Genomic DNA, 21,306 nt, shown 5'->3' on the forward strand with positions numbered 1-21,306 from the left:
AGCATCACTCTGAACGGTGGAGCCATTGAAATGGATGCACCTCTCATTCTGGAAACAAACCCCAGTTTCCCTCACAGAGGGAGGCAGCAAGTGCAGTCTCCTGAGCAAAACATTTAAGCTGCAATTCTGATGTGCCTAAAGGACTTTCTGATCTGCAGCCAAGTGAGCTGTGCTGAGGAAAAGGCAGGGAGAGTTCTGCTCACACCAACAGGGCTGCAGTCACACAGCAAAGGACGGGGGAAGGAGAAATAGGTTGGGAAGCGTGAAGTTCAGCTGGCATCTCTGCTTCCCTCATCCACACAGTAATTTCATGATTCACCTGCTGGGAGATTTTGTTTTGCTGACAAAGCTGCGATAAACAAAGACTTGGCATCATTTGCATAGTTGTTTAATCTAAAGGTGTGTGAGTCACATAAATGAAACTCTCGACTTGTTGTGATAGACTGCCGGGCAGAGTGGGTGAAACACTGGTTTTGATTTGGTTAATCAATACCTGGAAACCTTGGAAAAGTGATTCAGCCCAAAGCCTGGAGTTTCCAAAATAGTAAGGCAGTCTACATTTCTAGTTTTGAAAGGAATAATAATAATAATAATAATAATATACATGTATTCTTACGCTGCAACAATTTCTAATTTTTATTTTTGTGATGGCATCTTGCCAGACAGTAATTTTAGCTCTTACAGACTAAAAATTATGATGATGTGTCTGTAGGTCAAAGAAACTGTCTAAAATCTAATTCCTAGAAATAGCATGATTCTTCCTGATTGAGGATGTCTGGATCATCTAGCAACAAAAGGCTGTCAGAGCAATGCTTCAAAAAATGTACTGGCATTTTAGGAGTATTCCAGGAATCTCTCCTGCATTGGTTGTGCAGTGCCTCTTAGTAACACTGCTCTGAAATGTGTCAGAGTGCTGCTTTTTGCTGCTTTGGATGGGACTCATGGCTCTGGATTGTCAGAAATTTAGTAGAACTGTGAGATGAAATTATTTCTGTCTAATGAAGCAAGGAACTAAACACTCTTGCTTCTTACAAGTTTCAGTGTGTGCTTGCCTGCACTGATTTACTGTAGGACATTTTTACAGAAAAATAAACATTGAACTTAATTGTACATTAATTAGTATTAGACTTGAAACATCATTAATAAGACATCAGCAAATGCCTTTTGAAAGCCTATCTGCTGGATATATATGTATTTTTGGTAGTCCTTTTAAAAATAGAAACACAGCAGTAGTATTAAAATTACAGCACAGTCACCAGAGGGAAGAAGTTAGAATCTGAGATTTTAGATAGATTTTCAAAATAATAGTCCATTTGTAGTTAGAACTGGTATTTTTGAGGAATCGTGATGCATGTAGTATTTGTCATTTTTCTAGTGCTTAGGGATTTTTTCTATTTCACAACAACTTCTTTAGTTTTCCCTGCTATGTAGGTGTTTATAGTGGTGATAAGCAATTAAATTATTGTTTTTCCATGGGTTAAAGAGATGTTAATGAAGTACCTGTGTCTTATGCAGCAATATATCACATTTGCTCTTATCTCTTTCTTTGGTTTGCACATCACGTGTAACTCGTGTGAGGTAAAGAAAGATTTGGGTTGGACAAGTCCTTCATGGCTTGCAGAGTCTCATGGCCAAGTTTTGGGGTGATGCACTGCAGGTCAGTAAATGTCTTTGATCCAAAAGAGAATTACATCAGTGTACTTGGAGGGATGTTTTCTCTCTTGTGGCAGTTCTGACAAAACAAAGTCTTGCTAACCATGACTTACACCATTGTGGCTGGGCAGTGATCTCCTCTAAGAAAACTTGACAAAACATTAGTTGAAAGTCTCCTCAAGGTGAAATTCTGAAATAATACAGTCTTTCATACCCACAGTCATTTAAAAGTGTGACAGCCTCAATAATACTCCTGATCATTACTGGTTTTCACAGTTGTCACATCTGCTCTGTTATCAGAATTGCCTTAACAAAAAGGCCAGCTAGAAAATAAATATGCAAAGAGGCTGAGAGAGAGACAGATTTCCTGTAATGAATCTCTTTCTACTCCTTGCCTCTGGCTGAGAATAGTAATATGCCATTAACCTAAGAGATGTAAAACATGCTGTGCTGTGCTTGGAAGGGTGTCAGAAATTCCTCTTGTAAGGATGAGAACATATTTTATTGCTTTTCCAGTTGTTGGTTAGCCTAATGATAGTAAGAATTTCAGCAAAAGGGAACCCCTTGTGAAAGCTGATGTTTGATTTTGGTGATTAGCAGATTGCAAAGAGAGGCTGGTAACACAGATGTATTGAGGCACGTAGAGCAGCTGTTACAATTGAAGAGCTATCTCACACATCACAACCTGCTGGACACTGAAGCCTATTTTTAGTAAAAGAATAAATAAGATGGCTGTGCCCTAATTTTTGTCAAAATGTGTCATGGGATTTTTGTATTTGATTAGAAAAGTCAGTAGAAATAACACAAGGGAACTCAGTGCCTCGCCTCAAAACTGGCATTTCCAACAATCCAGTTATGTTAATAAAATGTTAATATTGGTTATGAGTTCAGGCCCATAAAGTAGGCAGAGGAAATGATAGGTGGTGGGAGACTTGTCTGTGTGGGATGTGAGGTTACATGTGGACAGAAGTCCTGTTCTAGTAGGCATTGGCCTTTTGGATGAAAGAATTTGTTTTCTATTGATGGAACTATTTTTACAAAATCTGTGTTAGGAAACTGGAAAAATGAAAGACTATGTAGAGTTATTTGTATATAAAGGGAGAATTTGTATATAGAGAAAAGGGTCAGTTGGACCCTTCAGGAAGCTGCTGATTTTTGTAAAGGCCTTACTCTTCCTAATTCTGAGTAGTTTTTTTATCTTCACTTGCTGATACAGATGCAGGTCCATATACCTGATGAGAAAGTTGTCTTGTAAAGTGTGACCATACTCAGAAATCAGAACAGACAGAGGAAAAGATACATTGGCTATGGAATTAGTGACAATAAGTGTTTTCAGTCGGTTTGGCTACAGATTAGTGCTATTAAAAATTTGCTGCTTTATTACAATAGAATTTGCATAAACTGATCATAATTGAGAAATGCCTGTCCAGGATCTCCTGCCCACGGGTTTTCTGTGCTGTGGAAGCAATAGGACCGTGTGCCTTCTGGCTGTGGGTCTCCATGGTGGGGTTCAGCTCCCCCTTCCCAGCACAGCTGCAGCCTCAGTGCAGAGGGCCTCTGCAGCTGCCCAGGTTTGCAGAGCCCCAGGGAAGCTCTGTGGGATCAGCAGTGCTCCAGAAGGACAGCCTTGGGCGCCAGGCCTCCCTCCAGCTCAGGTCTGCTGCAGCTCAGCAGCTCCCACAGCTTGTCTGAGCAGGGAGAGAGCTGAGGCCAGCAGCTCACAGCAGGGCTGTGTCTGCCCTGATGCTGCAGCAGCTGATGTGCTGCTGATTCTGCTGGGGCACAGCAGCCTGAGAGGGCAGGGAGGTTGAGAAAGAGGCCCTGTGTTTCAGATGGCTCCATCTTAAGTTAGGCTTAAAATTTTAAAATGAGAGGCCTCGGTGAAGGAATTCAGTGGGGGGAACAGAACAGTGAAGTGCCAGGATGGGATGCTGCAGCTGCATTTGAGGGGCCACTGCAGCTGGCAGAGGGGTTCGCCTCTCTGGCTCCTGTACGTACACTCTAGGTTCTCTGAGAACTTTTCTACTGAATTTTGCTCATGTTAAATCACTCTGTTTAGCAAAGCACTCCTAAAAGCTGCTCGTTCCCTCTGCAGGCTGCTGCTTCATTAGTCAAACCCAAATGTGTTCTGTCTGAGGAGAGCATTTGCAGTCTGCTACCAAACATCACTTGGGCTGTTTGCTGCTGCCTCCCCTGCACCAGAGCCAGCCTGAGACACAAACGGGAGCTCTTATGGACACCCAGCCTGGAGCAAGGCTCAGGGACCAAAGCGCTGCCCAGGGCACCTCTGGGGACTGTCCTGCTCCCAGCACTGGGGTGGCACGTCACACCACATCCCTCACTGTGCCATCAGCACTTCTCCATGCACCAGAGAGACCCTGGTGGCAGTGGCCAGCTTGGATTTCACAGACTGGGCTGTTTAAAAACTGCAGGGATGGGGAAGGTCAAGGAGGCCAACTTTTATTTATCAGCTGAGACTGGTACAAGACCATGCTACCCACATACATCATCCCCTCTGTCATATCATTTATATGTGCTCCAGTACTTTAACCTAGGGTATGAAATCATGTATTAGGAATCCCTTAGTGCTTTCCTACAGGATGTTAAATATAGACTTTGACAGTTAAACCTGATTCTTGGGATTTATTGTGCTAAACCCACGGTTTGAAATAGTCACAGCCAGTATTATCCACTTGTTTATTTACACTTCTTAAATTTCAGTGACTAATGATTCTATCTTCCAAACAGTAATAACCCACTACTTTAGGCAGTAGGGGACATATTTTTTCTAGTCTATACAGAGGGCCTTTAGACAGGAGATGAAACTTTTGTTAACAGATAAACTATATTTTGAATCTTATAAAGCAAACTGGCTTTCCTCTAGTGACTGCTGAGGAGAGTAACATGTTATTTGTCATACACAAGATGTTCTAAAGCCTTTTATTTGGACAGCAGTCAGCAGCAAGCTGACAAAGGGATGACCATGCAGTGTAAAGTGACCATTATTCTCTCTGCTATTGCTCACACAGTTTTGAATATAACTTTTAATTTTTTTTAAGTAAAAAATTACTGATGAGAGATTCTTGTGTCATTCTGTATTCACCAGAAAACATTCCTGTGCATTAACTGAGCAGAGCTCATTTGGTTTGTAGATGTTGCCATTGTATCACAGTACCGGACAGTAGCAAGTTGCTCCGTTTAAGTTTTCTAATGAATTATTTCTAAGCATCTCCTGCCCAGTATTTTACTGTGGTGTGGATCATTGTCCCTTAGATTTAATAACTTAATTTTTTTCAGAATGGCTTTTTTTGCTTCAGGCCAAATATCCTTACATGGCATTTTCATTTGCCTTCTTCTAATGTCTCATGTCTTCTGTGATGTTTGCAAATACAGAGACAACTTAGTTCCTTTCTTCTGATCACTGCAGTGACGCAGGATTTAAAGAGTGTAAACCCAAAAAACTGAAAATTATGCATTTTCAAGCAACCAGGAATGTGCTCTAGGTGCACAGCTGTTTCACATGCAAAGACATGAGTCAGATCCAGCCTTTTTAGACAAACCCCTTTCGTTATACTGAGAAAACATATAACAATAGCCTGGGGGGCAGAATAATGGAACATTTGTTGTTTTGTGAAGGGGGGTGGGAAAGGAATCTAAAGATAAGGAAATTGAAAATTAAAATGATATTTGAAGTCTGGTAGGTTGGTTTTTTGTTTGGTTTTTTTTTTTTTTACATGCCACATAGGATATAAAAATGTTTCTTTAAGATGTTTCAAGGCAAGTTCCTTATCCACATTGCACACACTGTCTGTAACAACTCCATGTGTGACAAGGACATGAATATCATGCAAGCTGATCAACTATAATCTGAAATATGTTAATAACTACTGGTTGAAATCTCTTTATTTCCCCCTGCTAAATACTGAGATTGTATTTGGAGGCATAAATCAAAAAAATGGAAAGAAAATTTGAAATCAGGGATTAAAATCCTGGAGAAAAACTCAGTGTGGTCAGGTTTCTTTGAAGTCTATTCACAGAAATTGTCTATACAAGACAGCTTGAAAGTGCCTGGGGATTTATGTATGATACACACTTCAAGGCATCATTATTCACTTGAAAAGATGGCAGTACAGTAAACAGATTTTTAAGGCTCTGGATTGTAGCCCTCTGCTCAGTCCAGTAAGCCACTGACATCATACTTGGCTTATGCTTTGCAAAGACTGCACTGGATCCTGTAGAACAAGCACCTGTGTGGTGTAAGAGTAAATAGCTCTTTTTAAAACAACGTTATCGAGCCTTTCCAGTCACAAACCCATTTGTCATCAGTGGGGCCAACTACTGAGCCAAGGTTTCTGTGTCTAAGCCAAGACTATCTGGAATATTTAATGTCAAAACCAAAAGTATCAGAATGATTTGGAAAACTGCACATCTTGGACTTTTTACGCTACTGGATTTCATTAATACCTTCTTTCTTCAGAAATATATTTCAATTGCAATGTAAACTTTAAACAGAAGAAACAAGTGGCTTAACACGCCGAACTAAACTTTGTTTTACATGATCCATTTGTACGAGCTGCACATCTCCCTGATAAACCAGTTTCGTTCGAACTCTACTGGCTTTTTTATTTTTCCCCCCCAGGAAGAAGGGAAGTCAAGTGACGTTATTACATTCTGTGGTGCGAAGCAGCAGCATGATCAGGAGCAATGCCTGTGGCACTGAGCAGACTTATGGAACTGGTTAAAAAAGCAGGAAGGGGAGCTGTTAATTGATACATGACACACGGTAGGCAACATTTCTCATTAACAACTGCCTTTCCACTGAGATTTGCCTAGAGGTAGTATTGCATGATCACCGTTCGTGCAAAAATCCCATTTGCTGAAGTAATAAGGGAGATCATTGTCCTTCCCAGAGATTTCCAGTTAATCCATGTTGTGGTTGGTTGGGTGGTTTGGAAAAAACAACAAAGCATTTCCTAGATACGTTCTAATCCAAATGTAATGGATTTTTAGTGCCTTGAGAATCGGCAAGGGAAGTTGAGGAAATAAATCCATCCATCCATTTGCAAAACTGGAATAACTGGAAAAATGAACAGACTAAAATAGACAAGCTTAATGATACAGCGTGATTATTAACATAGGGATGTTAAAATATGCGTAGTACGATCATGCTCTTTGCGGACAAGGATGTGCTCCGCCTCGCCCTGTGTTCATTAAGGGCGGCAGGAATGTTGCTGCTGATTGCAGTGGGTGGGGACGGGCCCGCTGCATGCTAAGTTGTTTCGTTACCGGTTACATTCTGCCTTGCCTTCCTTGGATTGCTTCTTTCTAGCCTTAGAAAAGCCCCTTTTATAGGTACTAGTTTCCACACAATTGTTTGACAGCTCAGCGCCAAGAGTCTTGAAGTGAGGATATATCAGGGAATTCCTTGGCGAGTCAAGAAGCTGCTAAAACGAGCTTTTCTTCCCTGGTGATTTTACAATCGGGAAAGGTGCTCTAGGCTGAGCCTTTCCAGCGAGCCCCCGAGGGAGCGGGGGGAGCGCTCCGGAGCTCCAGCGGGGTCTCAGCAGGGGCCGGGGAGAGCCGGCCGCCCCCTGCCCGCCGGCAGCCCTCAGGAGCCGGGGGCGCGGCCCGCCGGGGCAGGGAGCGCCCTCAGGGGCGGGCACACCGCGCCATTGGCCGCCCCCCGCGCTCGGATAGCGAAAGCCCGGCCCGGGTTGGCGGCGGCGGCCCGAGGGCGAAGCCATCGCCTTGGTAACCCCGGCGGAGCGCAGCGCCGGGCCCGGGGCCGGCTGAGGGAGCGCTCCCCGCTGGCGCCGCCGCGCTGGCTGGGGCGGCGCGGACACGGCGGGGCCGCTGCCCGGGCAGGTGGGTGTGAGGGGCTGGGTGTGAGGGGCTGGGTCGTGTCCTCGCTCCGAGCGAGACCGGACGGGACGGGCCGGCGGAACCCGCTCGGTGTCGGGGCAGCTGCGGCGGGGCTGCTCTCGGCCTCCGGCTCGCTGCTGACGGTGCCCGTCCGGCCCGGGAGCCGAGCTGCACAGGAAGGGGGCAGCGCTCCGCTTGCGACACCGCGGTTGCTCAAGCCCGCGCGGGGGAGGTTTCGGCGGCCGTGGGGCAGCGCAAAGGGGCCCGGGGCAGGGCCGGGCTCGGGGCGGCGGCCCCGCAACAAGTGCCCGGTGCGGGCCGGCAGAGCGTGGCGAGCGGCGCTGCCTCGGCTCCTTCCCGTGCTGGCCCGGGCTCGGCACAGTCTGCATGGTCCCTGCCTGCTCCCGCGAGCGATACCCGGACGAGCTTTGCGTTCTGCCTGCTGCTTGCTTCCTATTTTTTTTCCCCCCAGCTGAGAACTGCGGGTGATTGCTCTGTGAATTTTAAGTGGCGTTTCTATTACGCGATACTCCCGGTCGTTTTCAGCTGAGGTTTCTGAGAGTTGTTTTCCTTCGGAACCGCAGGAATTTGTATGGCAAAGCAGTGTTTGGGAAATGTGTTTGCAGGGCGGCGCACGGAGCGATGGCTTTGGCACTGCTGTCATCGGGTGCTCTCCGAGCAGACAGCCAGGCTGCCACAGACGACGAGCTGCTTCTGTGGAAGGGGGAAATAAATCTTCATTAGTCCCAAAGAGTTCCTGAAAGAGAAACGGAAACCTTTCATGCCAGACTTGCTGGTTCGTCTAGCTCCAGCACATGTGTACTTAGACTCGTGCTGGACGCTTTCCAAAATCCGGAAAGTTGAGTTTTTATTGGGGTGTAGGGAGGGGTTTTTTGTATGTTTTTATGCGCTTATAGTCTTTTCTTGTCACTGGATACACTGACAAGTTTTGCTCATTTGGAATTGACAAGTGTAGCCATAACTGTAAATATTAGGTGCTAACTAAGTCTGTGCTGCCATTATTTGGTTAATATTGAACTTCATTCAGGCTCAGCAAGTTCCTGAAGCTGGAAAGCCCCAGCATGATATTGTGTTTTCAGGACTATAGTTCAGGGTTTGAAGTGAGATGAATGCATGAAGGATGTCAAAGAAATTTGATTTGCCTGTGTTTTGCAGTATTCGATAGAGACTTCCACAGCTGTACCCCTTCAAAGATTGACTGAAAGGTGGAATAAAACTTCAGAGCATGCTTACTTTTAGGGAAATTGCATATAAAGGAATATTAAACACCCCTATGCTTGGCAAGGAGTTGTGAGGTTTTGTGGAATGTCTGAAGGTGGCTGGGGAATCAATGACCAGGTCACCTGGAAACTTCGATCTGGGAGCTTCAGTGCAGACTGCTGGTGTTTCCAGGCTTTGGGAGTTTCATGGCAGGAAGCAATGCTTCTCAGGAGAGTAGGGATTCAGGAAAGGATTCCTGAACAAAAAATCTTTGGTAACTGGTTTATTGGCATTTTTAGAAATAATATCAGGGATATTGGTAACATCAAGAATGTTTTGATGTGTATTGCCTTGGAAATGTGCTTGAGTGGGGTTTTTAACAGCGATTAAATGTTTTGTGGGATTTGTTTTTCTTTTTTTTTTTTCTGTTTTTTTTTCTTTAAATAAAAGAGACCCCTCCTATATGTGGTCTGAAAATATTTTTGTTGTTCATCTATTTAAGTGTCTATTTTTCTTGAGTAAAAATCACTTCCGTTCAGCCAGGTTTCACTTCCTTAGAATATCTGATGTCATGAATTCACCGGTTCTCCAATTGTCTATGGACTTTTGGCAGAACTCCAAATTCTAGTGTAGGAAAGCCTTCTTAAGAAAAAACAAAATCTTTCTTTGACTTTTGTGATGTAGTGAAGTGAGAACATCTCCTGTTCCTCGGCTCCTTTCCCTTTAAAGTTTGTGTATGTCTGTTATGTGGTCTATTTTGCAAATAACTTAAACCCAAAATCCAGTAAAAATCCAAGCTGTATATGCGAGGAGGGTGCAGAGGAAGGAATGTTGTTATTTGGAAATGCAGGCTGCTGTTTTGGCTGTTTAGCTGGGAAGCTGCTGTTGTGTTTCAGTGACCAGGGCACACAGGTCAAGCAGTTTAAGTGCTTTTTCACAGATCTAAAGATACAAGTGGAAGTGTTGCCCTTGGTTCTTCAAAGGTTGCCATCAGTTAGCTTACCTGAAAATAAATGCAGGGCTTGTTGGGCTGTAAAATGTGATGCTGTGTTTATCCAAAGGCCACGGGGCTGTTTTGGTTTAGCTGGATATTCTGACCTGCCACTTTTTGGAGCAGCAGAGCACTAATGTAGGAAGTTTGCCCCTTTTCCCAGCTGGCACTTTCTGTGGAAGCAGTCCAGGAGAAAAAAATCTGAAATAAGCATCATTCACACAGTTGCATAGAAAAGCTGGCTTGCTTGTTTTGGTGGGGTTTTTTTGTTTGTTTCTTTTGTAGTGAATGTGTGTTTTTCTCAGACCAATTCTCTTGGGCTGACACACATGGTGTTACATGCTACATCTCAAATTGTTTGCCTCAAAGCAGGAGAATTTGAAATCGTGGAGATCAGAAATTTACTACTAATGCTTGAGTGCATGAAACAATTTGTTTTGTGGCAGTGCTGCCTGTCCTTCCAGCCACTTGTGTGTGAAAGTTTCAATGTGTTTTGTTTTGATCATTAAATCACGTCTGGGGGCAAAGATCATCTTGTGTTAGAAATTTAACTTTTTTTTTTTTTTTTTTTTTTTTGTAATTTATTTTAGTTAGCAAGCAGTTTTATTTCAGGTTGGTAATGTGTGTACTTACAATCCAGAATTAACAGCAAGTAACCTTTGAAATAATCACCATTTGGAGAGCGTTCAAGGTGAAGGTTATATGGATCTGGATAATGCCTGAAATATCAGGTACTTTGTAAGCAGCATCGACCAGTCTGTGTTAGTCTATAAAATTTACATGGGTAAATCTTTTTATCTCAGCCTTTGGTGGAAAGAAATTCAGGAATGTGGTTTTATTTACATACATTTGGAGCTGCAGTGGAGGCCCTCATGTGCAAATGCTTGTGGATATGTAGGTTCCAACATAATTGAATTTACATACCGGCTTCAGAAGATTAAAGAAACAAAGAGTAACACCGAGGTGTCAAAACCAGCTTCCTTTGAGAAGTGGGATTGGGGCAGTTCTACTTCCCCACTGATAATTTGTGTGTGTGTGCATTGTTACTCGGTTAAATTTTGGCTTTTTTTAGGCAGCCAAAGTGTAATTCCAGCCGGCTACAGGGCACAAAGTTTCAGAAACTGCTCCTACAGAAACAGAGCATCCGGGCTGTCCTCTCCTACCTTTGCTACTTCCCTGCTTTGGCTTTTGGCCAAACCTTTACAGGCCATTAAAAAGGGAGAAGGGCAGTTGTATCAACTTCTTACCTTAGGTGCTCTTGAATTAAACTTGTGGATTACTCAGGAGTAATTTTGTAATTTTGTGTCTTTGGAGCTACATCTAAGTCCATAGAAGTATGTTTATTATTTACTTTTAAAAGAGCATAAGAATTAGGAGTACTATAACTTCCTCCTGACACTAAATATGTATATTTGCTACTCACAGCTTATTTTTGTTTTTTTTCAAGCTTGTTAAACATATGCATTTTTCATAAGTAGTGTTGCATTAAATTTTTGCTATGAAATTGAATTGTAAAGGGTGCTTTTCTGTTTCTAGAATATCTTGCTTTTGTTTGCAAAAGTAGTTACTCAGATTTTTTAGAACAGCTTTGTGAATTCATCAAAATAGCCCCATCAAAATATCTTAAGGGAACTCCATCAGAGGTATTGATGTCTAGTTTTATGCTTGTGTAGCTCAGCTTTATATGCTGCTGTAAAGCTGAACAGTTTTACTTCCCATATTAGGTTGATAAATAATCTTTTAGTACTTCACTACTGGCTGTATAAATACAATTTTTTGTTCCTGTTTTCCAGAAACTGTGGTGATTTGGACTAAAGTCTGTGTTGGGGGTTTAATTTTTGTGCCGGTATGTGATGTTATATTTTGTCTTTGCATGAATTTATTTGTAAGGGAACAGTGTCAGCACTGTTATTTCTGATTTCTTTTTACGAGACACAAGTAATCAGTGTGTTCTCATTGCTGTTTCTTTGGGTTCACTTTTAGAGGCTACTAAAGGTTTAAGTTGATTTTAATTTTCTTTTCACTGTGCTCTTCTGAGGCTTTCCCCCCCATAGTTCTTGTATGCAAAGCAGAAAGCAGAGGCATTGATTTGGAACTGATGGACGGTTTTAAGTGAAGTGTAGAGACTTGCACTGCTTGCTCTCACCCAGGCACCATATATCCACTGGATTTAAAAAAAAAAACACTCTGTGAGAGAATTCAGAGATCAGTTGGAAGATGTAAGGTTGGAGTTGGCATCAGCTGGCAGAATGTGGGCACGAGCTCGTGTGGCATGATAGATAAAGAGTTTTGTGGAAGTCATGTGAGACTCTGTGGTGAAAGTTGTCTGTTTATTAGAATTTGTAAAAAATTGTGCCTTTAGTTATATAGTACAGTGTTGCCATGAAGTGTTTGCTAATTCTTGATGTTTCTGAAAGTCCTTTGTGTGCACATAAGGTATCAGGGCAATGAAAAAGTTTAAGCAGAAGAGTGACCAGTTGTCTGTGGAAGCTGTTGTATGCAATAGCTGGTGGTCTGTACCATTAACCTGACGCTGTAAGAGGCTCAGAGTCCTGCTGTCAAGTGGTTTTGTGATAGATTTAATGTGGAAGATTTGTGCTTGCATGCAGCTACAAAGTACTAGAAGGAGTTTAAAAATCAGAGTAGGTAGGTGGTTTGGAGAACCATAACGTCTCTAGAAAACAGAGTAACTGGTAACATCTTTTAGTGCTTGAGGTTCTTATGAGAGCTATCTCTTGAGCAATACCTTTTTTTATCTTTGGTAAATACAGTGCTTGAGAGATGCATTTTGATACTGTTGCATCATTTTATTTTCTAATAAGCAAAGGTAACATTTTGAAGTGTTCTGTTATTTCCACAATACAATTGATGAACAATTTGATGTTTATGAATAATAGAATGTTCACAACAGAAGAATATGAAGCCTGTGTGATTTAAAAAACTGATTACATTTGTGTCACTACAAATAACAGCCAAAAAACCTGCTTTTGAGTCCTGCAGAAGGATGGTTTTGAGCCACTGGTGTGTGCACTGCTCTCTAGTCCTCCAGAAGGCTGCAGGTTGGTCTGTAGTCTGTGTGTACAAACCATTGGTACAGACACAGCTATAGGGCAGAACCAGGTAAAAAAAGATTAGTGTTGCTAGCAGAAACTCAAAAAGCTAAGTACAAAGTTGACCTGGTAGAAAGAAGCACATAAAATGTTATTTGAAAATTGTACTGGGCACTGAATCCCCTTCCTGCCTGGATTCAAGTCTCAGATTCCTTTTCTGGTTTTGGAGAGTACTTTGGTCCTTTTGCCTGTACTTTTTCCACTTCATCTACCTTTCAAGATTCCCAGTTTTTACTTTTTTTCCCCCTTTGTACAGTCTGGCACTAAGTTTACTACTCCTTCTCCCCAGATCCCCCATTATTTCCCTCCCAACTGCCAAAGAATTTAAGTGTGTTAATCGTACGTGACAATGTTATTCACTCTCTGCTAATGTTGGGATGTTTTTTGCATTTGGGGTTTTTTGTGGTTTGTTTTTTTTGTTTTTCCAGTTCCCTTTTTGACATAAATAGGTGTTGCTGAGGAAGGGAAGGCCTTTGGGATTTTCACACCACCACACACACTGTGTATTGGGGTTTGAAAGTCAGATGGACTTGGAGTATTTGTATTTCTGACCTTTAGTGCTGAGCATCTTACTTTGTTTCTGATATAGGGAAAGACTTTCTGGATGTACTATTTGGTTATCTGTATGCCCTGCTAAGGATAGTTCAAGACATAAGATATTTAAGGAGGATTGTTCAAGTCCTAGCCAGGGATCCTCTAAACAAAGAAGAGTTAGTGTTTGGTGTAGAGAGAGACAGTGCATGTGTGTGTGCTGTCCTTATGGGCATAGGCAATGGCAGCGCAGAATACGAGCAGACACAGTAGAGTGTTAGTCCTGTTTCTGATTAATGGAGATGTACAAGACTGAATCCCCAACAAGAAGTCCAAACCTAGTAGGAAATAAAATTTGTGATGTAGAATCCTGATATGATTTGTGTGGGATGGTTAAAGATCACCCAGCTGCACTCTCAGCCATGGGCAGGGACACCTTCCACTCTCCCAGGTTGTTCCAAGCCCCATCCAGCCTGACCTGGGACATTTCCAGGGATCCAGGGGCAGCCACTGCTCACTTTGCAATTTTACAGCAGTGTAGCTTTACAGCAACATGAAGGGAGGTTACAGCCAGGTGAAGGGAGCCTTTTCCCAAGCACCAGGTAGCAGGATGAGAGGAAACTGCTTCAACTGCACCAGGGGAGGTTTAGGTTGGGATATTAGGAAAGATTTCTTCACCAGAAGCATAATGTAGCATTGAAACGGGCTGCCCGGGGAAGTTGTGCACTCACCAACCCTGGATGTATTAAAAGATGTGCAGGTGTGGACTCAAGGCATGGCTGGGCTTGGCAGCACTGGGTTTAAGGTTGAACTTTCTGTTAAGGGTCTTTTCCAACCTAAATAGTTCTATGATTTTATTCTGTCTTCTGCCAGAAGTGAAATTGAGGAATTGTGGATTGAGCCACAATAGCAGGAGGTGAAGAACACTTGTGTACTTCTGCTGAAGTGTTTTAAATTATTTATTTGTAGTAATGACTGAGGTTGTGTGTGTCTGTAGAAGAGCTGTCTTGTTTTTCTTTCCATGGGAGGAATGTGTGATGAATGCTGACTGGAAAGTGAGTAGTAGTTTCTGAACCCTCTGGAGTGAAGAAAAACATCATTAGTCTGGCAGACTGTCAGCAGCAAATGTTATATTAATTTCTGGCACAAAACTTGCTAGCAAAAAAAGAGACTTTCCTTTCCATTGTTAATAATAAAAATAAGGAGAGACTGATTATCTGTGCTTGGTATCTAATATTGTTCTGCTTCTTTTTAGTGCCCATGTAAGCCAGATACAAAGCTTTTGACAAAAGTCCTTCTATATTTTATTAAAAATAAAAACCCACTTTATAATATACTGATAATCAGCATCTGATTGCATATCTAACTTGAAATAATTTCATTACATTTATGAACTTTTACAAGCTATGTGCAAAATTTCCCATGTGTTTAAATATACAGATGTCACTCTTCAGCTGTGTAGAATACTGAGAGTCTTCATGCTTGGCTGGTTTTACTTCCCTAGCACTTCAGAGGTTCTCTTTAACATCTGCTACTAGTGGTACTGATGGAGGGAGATAATATTTTTTTAATAAAATTGTTCATTTACACTTGAATTAGGTGACCTCAAGCTATGTTGAAAATCTTAGTAAGCTCAGAATAATGACCAAACTCTATTTTTATCTGAGTAATAATACCAACAGCAACATTTTGCTTACAGAATTGTTGATTTAACTGTTAGGATACCATTTTTTTTCAATACTTGGCATCATTCTGCACAAATTAGAGTCCAGCTAACATAAATACATAACAGTTGTTTATTTGCATTCTGCAGTCTGTTTTGATAACTGGGAACTTCTGTTTCCTCTGGGTGCTATAAATAAATCTGTTGCATGAAGAGTTGAGAGGGAAGAGCAGAAAAGTTCTGCATAAAAAGGAAAGGCTGTTTAGTAGAGGTCTTCAATAAAAGCAAGTTTGGCAAGAATGTGAAGATGTCACTTAAAAAGCTGGACGTAGTGTTAAGACCACAATCAAGTCTTTAGCTCACAATTTCTTGTAATGAGTAATCAATGGAGATTTGCAGCAGCTCTGTACCTTTTGAAGCTGAGTGCATATATTGGGTGCTGTCCTAATTTCTGCCTCTGCAAATGTGCTGTACCACAACTCACTTTATAATCAACTTGTTGGGCCCCACCAAATGACAAAATCCTTATCTGTTTCTACATTTTGAAAATAAAGAACTTCTCTCTGTGTCTTATTTCCCATACTCCATTTGATTTAACTTAAAAGCTTCAACATTAATTTACTTGGGTGAGAAATACTGTGAGCAAAGCACTGGCTGGGGATTTGTAATAATTAGATTCTATTTCCAAGTGTGTCACAGACACACAATGTTCAGAGACATTGGTGTGTTTTTATCTGTGCATTGAGGGTGAGGCAGTTTCTTTCTTTGGTGTCTTTGCATGGTAAACTTGAGTTTGTGTCCTTGAACAAATATAATGGATGTGATGCTTAGTGATGGGCTTGGCAGTGCTGGGAGAACAGTTGGACTTGATCATCTTACAGGCCTCTTCCAACCTTAATGATTCTAAATTTCTGTGCTGCTTTAGGATAAATGCAAACACGTAATTAAAAAATTCTTCATAGCATCTCTGGTAGTTGAAATCAATGACAAATAAGTTTTACGTGCTTTATATTAGGATGGAGAAAAGGTAAATGTATTTTTAAGTGGCCCCATTAAAAAAAAAAAGATCCATTTAAGTGACCACAATTGTTCCAGCTGATGCACAGGCTTGCTTTGATGACTGTTGGTGAAAATGTTTTCATCAAAAGAGAATCTCCTTTATTGCATTTAAAAAAATAAAGGAGAAATTATTCATAAAAAGTAGGTAGAGGCATATTGTAATACAGCAGCTAAAGTATTTTTAAAGCATCATATCATAAGATTAAAAAGTTAGAATCTTTAGTGTATTCTTGTCCTGGGAATAGAAATTTGAATGATTAACCCCTTTCTATTTATAGCTGTTTTCTCTGAGTTATTTCTGTTCCAGTTAACTTCTAGGTAAATTTTATAAGAAGGCAGAGCAATTCTTGCCTTAGTCTGTCTCTGCAGCTTATCATTTTAGTATCCTCAAGATACTTTCTTTTTATGCAAATTTCAGAAACCATGACTGAATTTTCAGATTTATTCGTAGTTTGATAACTTGTCAGCTTTTATTGTGTGCAGCTGCAGGATTTATAGAGGCCTGCAGCATTTGGTGCCTCCTTTTCCCTTCGCATCACTACTTGCCAGTTGTTAAAATCCTGGTGCATCACTGCTTAGGGGTGAATTCCTGGGGTTATTACCTCAGGAGAATGAGAGATGGAGGCTCTGTGTGCTGAGCTGATAAAGCTTGAAAGAACCAGACAATATATACCAATTTCTGTGAAAGTTTTCCATTCTCTTGATGCCCTAAGTTGCTTCTTCATTATTGATTTGACTGGGGCTTGTTGGCTAGGAAAGTAGCACACGTCTCTTTGGGTGGCTTTTAGCTTTATTTGTGCAGTAATAAAGGGTTTCCACCTATGTAATGACAATTTTTTTGCAAAAGAGGCTGTGGTTAGATCCTTATACAAGAAGGGTGCTTCAGAAATAACAGCATTCCTGAAATCTTTGGCTCAAGCATCTACATTTTGGTGATTACCACCCCCAGTTAAGATGAAGAGCTTAGTTTATTGGGGTGTGGTGGCAAATGAAATGATTTGTTGTTAAACTTTCTGGGTTTTGTGATGTACTTTTTTCTTGCAATGTGTTGGTGAGAAGTAAAATAAAATTTGAGAGGGGCTTTGTTTTCTTTCTCATTTATCATGGGAGAAAATTTGAAAGGAGTTTAGGTAAATATTTTGTGAGCTTTATCTTGTAAAATCACTCTTCTGCTGTCAAGTGTGGTGTTGAGAAATTTCTGTCTTGGTCAAGCCATCATTGTTTCTGTGAGAACTGAAAAGCCTTCACTTTCAGTTGCAAGAGTCACTTTTTTGGTGTCTGATTTTGCCATATTTTAATAATTGCTTTCCTAAATACAGCTGCTGCTGCTGCTGCAGCTCTTTTGTGTGCTCAGGTTTGCATCCCTTGTGTCCTACTACTTCTGTGGCTGGGAGGTGAAGCACCAGGCTGGGGTGCAGAATGCAGTGAAGTTGTTAAAAGGAAGCCTCCAGTGAAAAGAAGGAGCTCATGTTCATTTCTTAGGGAGAGGATGGGTTTTGGATGTCTGTTGCTAGAAAGTGCTGTAAATACTGGTGTCATCACTGAGTGGCAGCAGGAGGATAAACACATTGACCATGATAGAGCTGCTGCCTCTCCTCCATCCCTGCACACCTTGCATCTGACAGTGTCAGAGAACGTGTGGTTCCCTGGGCTGAGTCAGCTCCAGCACTGCTCAGGCTCTGCTCCTGCTCAGAACCTGCAAGGGATTTCTCTCTGAAGGGCTCCTGACACCACAAAACGCTTTTGCTTCTCTTGGGAATAAGCCTGAGGTGGAACAGGTAGCTGGTGAATGGACTGAAAGCTTTAATTAATGAAGGAAGGCAGAAAATGCTGTGTAGTCTGAATTACTGAGCTGAGCACTGCAGCTGAGGGAAACAGAAGGGTTTGGGTTGGTCTGTTGGTTCTTACATCAAATATTCTGTATTTTAGGTGCTATGTCCAAAGGCGGTGTAACATATGTGAATACTATTCAAATCTGACTTTGGGATCCAAATTCAGATCTGTTAGTTTGACGACAGGAGGATTGTCTTTTGTGTTTGTTTGTTGGGGTTTTTTTGTGGTGTGTTTTTGGTTTTGGTGCATTTAGGGTTTTGGTTGTTTGTTTGATTTTGTTTTGTTTTTGTTTTTGAAACCAAGCATTCCCTTGCTTCTAGCCTGGGATTAGTTCAGATTTGGAGTTCTTAAATTATAATTATAAATATATAATTATAAATTGTATTTTTATAATAATATATAATAAATATAACAAATAATACATGATATAATATATAATAAATTATACTTATATATTATAAATTATAAATTGTCATGCTGAAATTATGCTTCATATTTTAAATATTTTTTCTATGACACCTCACTCCCTGAAAGAGGAGGGGAGTGGGGAACAAGAGCAGATTAAAATGTACACTTCTATTATCTAAAGGAGCTTAATAGACTTGCTTTTGAGTGTTTGACATAACTGGAGGTAAACTGCGTTTATTAGATGCTTGTATTTTAACTTTTTCAGCACAGGAACTATTCTTAGTGATTACTTCTAGTTTCAATTAGTATTTACTGCATACATGTTGTTAGGGATGGAATTCTCTTATTATTTATTATGTGGTAATATTTGGAATCAAACAGCAAGTTGGACTGCAGCAGCATGTCTGTAAAATGCACTTTAGGCATTTCTGTGTTGGTTCATAGTCTCTTGCAATCCACACCTGGGAGTTTATTTTAATCATAAAGAACAAAGCCTTTCAAGTGATACCTGGAGCAGGGTGGGCAGTACCTTCACAAAATGGCTCATAATAATTAATTACTGAAAAATTGTTCATTCTTGCTTTTAAACTCTGTGTTCTCATTTATATAGATTCAAATATGAGCACAACTAAAAGCAGAATTTGGGAACTAAATAGAAGTAAATTTGCATAGTTTCACCATATTAGGCATTTCACGGAATGTAATTGGGAAGTGAAACTTGGGAACATGAAAGCAGTGAAGAAAATAGACTGTGCAGATCACAAGAAACAGAAATCACAAGTAGTGCTGCTAATAACATTTCAAGTAACTCAGTAATCATGATGGGATCTTCACAGGAACAGGATGAAGACTCACTGCTTTATTTCTCTGTTTAAAGTGCAGGTAAATATTTATTAATGTAGTAACTTTTTGGTGGAACCAGCTGGGGTTTTTCAGTGATTTTATATCTATGACAAGGTAGCGAGTAGAAAATGCATTAGCAATAAGGGCCATGTTGAGGTGTTCCTGAATTGGGAGGAAAAGCTTCATCAGCCCTTGTGCACCGTGGGCCTTTTAGAGTTAAAGGTAATCCGAGAGAAATAATGAAAAAGGACATAATAAACTTTAGAATGGCTGAAAATGTCTCATTAAACTAATATAAGATTTCTTTATTAAAAATGATGGTGTGGGGGTAATTTTGTTCGAGAGCAAGTCCTTGTGTTCTGCTCAGTAATTAACTATGGATTCAGGAGCAGCTTAAAAAACAAAAGTATGGGATGTACTTGTGTTGTCATAGAAGACCAAAGGAACAGGTACAGGAATTGCTGTGCTGCTGGCAATTAATTCCCCTGCCCTTGCCCCTGAAACTTCTGTCCTCAAATACTGCTTTAGATATAATGAAAATCCATGCAGAATCAAATATTTTGTTACTGCTTGCAGCCCGTTTTGTGATGTGGAAAGCTGGATTTGGGTGGCAGGGCTGCTGAGGGTGTGCAGGGATGGCAAATAGGCTGGCTGGGGGTTCATTGACACCTACAAACATCTCTGTAGGTGTCACAAGGGCTTGTGCAGGGTGCTGGGTTTGTCTGCACCTGCCTAAGCTGCTGTCAGGGTTCAGGCTGGCTCAGCTCAAGTCTTGTGCCTCACACCTCATGTGCAGGTGAGGATTTTTGGGGAGAGGAGCACTGCTCTGTGAGCACGGCCTGCAGCTCTTCCCTGCTGGCAGGCACATGGAGTGAAGTGGGGTTAGGAGCTGCAGCACTGGTGTGGAGGTGCAGGTGAGGCCCTGGGAGGAGTCCCATCCTCACACTGCTGAGCCTGTTCAGTCAGAACCCTTCAGTTCTGTGTCTCCAGCCCTGGAGCTCCTGAGCTCCAGAAGATCATTTGTGCTCTGTGCTGGATCACAGCTGGGAAAGAGCTGGAAAGCCTTGCCTGCTTCACTCCGTGTTTGTGGAGCGATATAAAGCAAATCTAAGCACTTGTTTGTGAGTCATCTGAAATCATAGAAACTGCTGTGTGTGTAACACGGTCAAATGCAGCCTTGAACTTTGTGCTTTTTGAACCGTGGAGTCCAGACAGCATCCTCCAGCCCAGAGCCTCTGCTAGGATGTTTTATTATTCTGCACCTGTCAGTAGAAGTGATCAGCACTGGCAGCCTCCAGTGCCAAGGGCATTGCAGGCTCTCCCTTAGCAGAGACTTTGCCAATCTCCATCTCAGCACTGCCCTCAGCTCAGGGAATCACTGCCTGCCTGGCAGAGTGAGAGAAGGAAAATTTGCTGTCTAGGAGCCTCTTCTTGTTAAGCTTCCTTAACAGTGATGTGTTTCCCTTCTGCTTTGCCCAGACGTGTTTCTTTTGAAGGTGACAGAGCAGGAAAAAAACAATTGAAGCATTCTGGGAAAATAGAAATAAATTATTTTATGTTTGTTCATCCTAAATAGTGCAGATGATTCCTTCCCATCTGGAACTATCTGTTCTGTGCTGGAAAAGTCTTTCATTTTCCAGTGCCAGTAAGTGCTGACATAAATTTTGCTCTTAGATTTGACTTCATTGTAAGGAAAAAAGATTATTTGCCTCAAAACTCCAATCAGATTGAGTTCTACAATTAGTAGGAGGGTTACTGAACCTTGAGCACCATCAGGCAGGACACATCACTGTGAAGGAGGGACACACCCTACCCCCTCCCCAAAAAATTCAAATGTCAGTAACTGACACCCTGTTAAAAAATCACTATGTTTGAAATAAAAACATGGTGAAAACTTGCAAGATCTTTTTGATATTGTCTTGCAGCTCTGAACTGAAAGGGAACTTAGCAGCATGTGTAACCAAGTAAAAAATGATTCATTGTAAAGCGTATTAGTCTGTGCTTGTAGGAGCATAAATTTGTTTTAAGGAAGCCTGTTGGGCACAGAAGGGGATTTCACAGAGGTGAGCCAGGGCTCAGTGGAGCAGCGCTCGGGAAGAGTGAGCAAGGGCTCCTCACACCATGATTCATCG

The 21,306-nt window shown here is 41.5% G+C and overlaps 1 protein-coding gene across 6 annotated transcripts in view; it reads left to right on the top strand.

Annotated features, from left to right (window-relative positions):
- The window catches only part of PIK3CB (phosphatidylinositol-4,5-bisphosphate 3-kinase catalytic subunit beta), an 89,635-nt gene that overhangs the window by 12,036 nt on the left and 56,293 nt on the right, over nt 1-21,306 (top strand). For 3 of the 6 annotated variants that reach the window (XM_015637799.3, XM_015637803.2, XM_015637798.3), the window contains exon 3: nt 6,293-6,436. The exons of 1 other annotated variant lie outside the window; for it this stretch is intronic. The gene's annotated coding sequence lies outside the window, so the exon portion shown is untranslated. Of the gene's footprint in view, nt 1-6,292; nt 6,437-7,425; nt 7,519-19,113; nt 19,214-21,306 lie in introns of those variants that run through there. 2 more of the 6 variants (XM_015637801.3, XM_015637802.2) reach the window with 2 other exon arrangements.

The sequence above is a fragment of the Parus major genome, chromosome 9, assembly GCF_001522545.3.
Source record: "Parus major isolate Abel chromosome 9, Parus_major1.1, whole genome shotgun sequence".
Lineage (NCBI taxonomy): Eukaryota > Metazoa > Chordata > Aves > Passeriformes > Paridae > Parus > Parus major.